Genomic DNA, 315 nt, shown 5'->3' on the forward strand with positions numbered 1-315 from the left:
CCCCCCCCCCTCTTCCTTAACTTCCTCCCCCCCCCCTTGTTCTTCATCTCCCTTTTCCTCCCCCCTTTTCTTTATTTTCTCCCCGTCCTAGCCTCTTGTTTCTCTTCTCCTATCTCCCTGATTACCCTTTCTGCCTATATCCCTTACGTTTGCCTACTGTTTCCTCCGCCTTGACTCGCCTTATTCCCGACGCTTCTTTAGTCTATCCTCTACTACTCTTACTTCCGTTTTTGCTTTCTCTAGCTGCTCCCTCATTTTCTACTTCCGTTTTCTACCCTGTTTCGTCTGCTGCTCTCGCTCCCTTACCCGCACTCT

Source organism: Penaeus japonicus, unplaced genomic scaffold (assembly GCF_977035675.1).
Source record: "Penaeus japonicus unplaced genomic scaffold, GWHDUDI00000001_assembly GWHDUDI00000176, whole genome shotgun sequence".
NCBI lineage: Eukaryota > Metazoa > Arthropoda > Malacostraca > Decapoda > Penaeidae > Penaeus > Penaeus japonicus.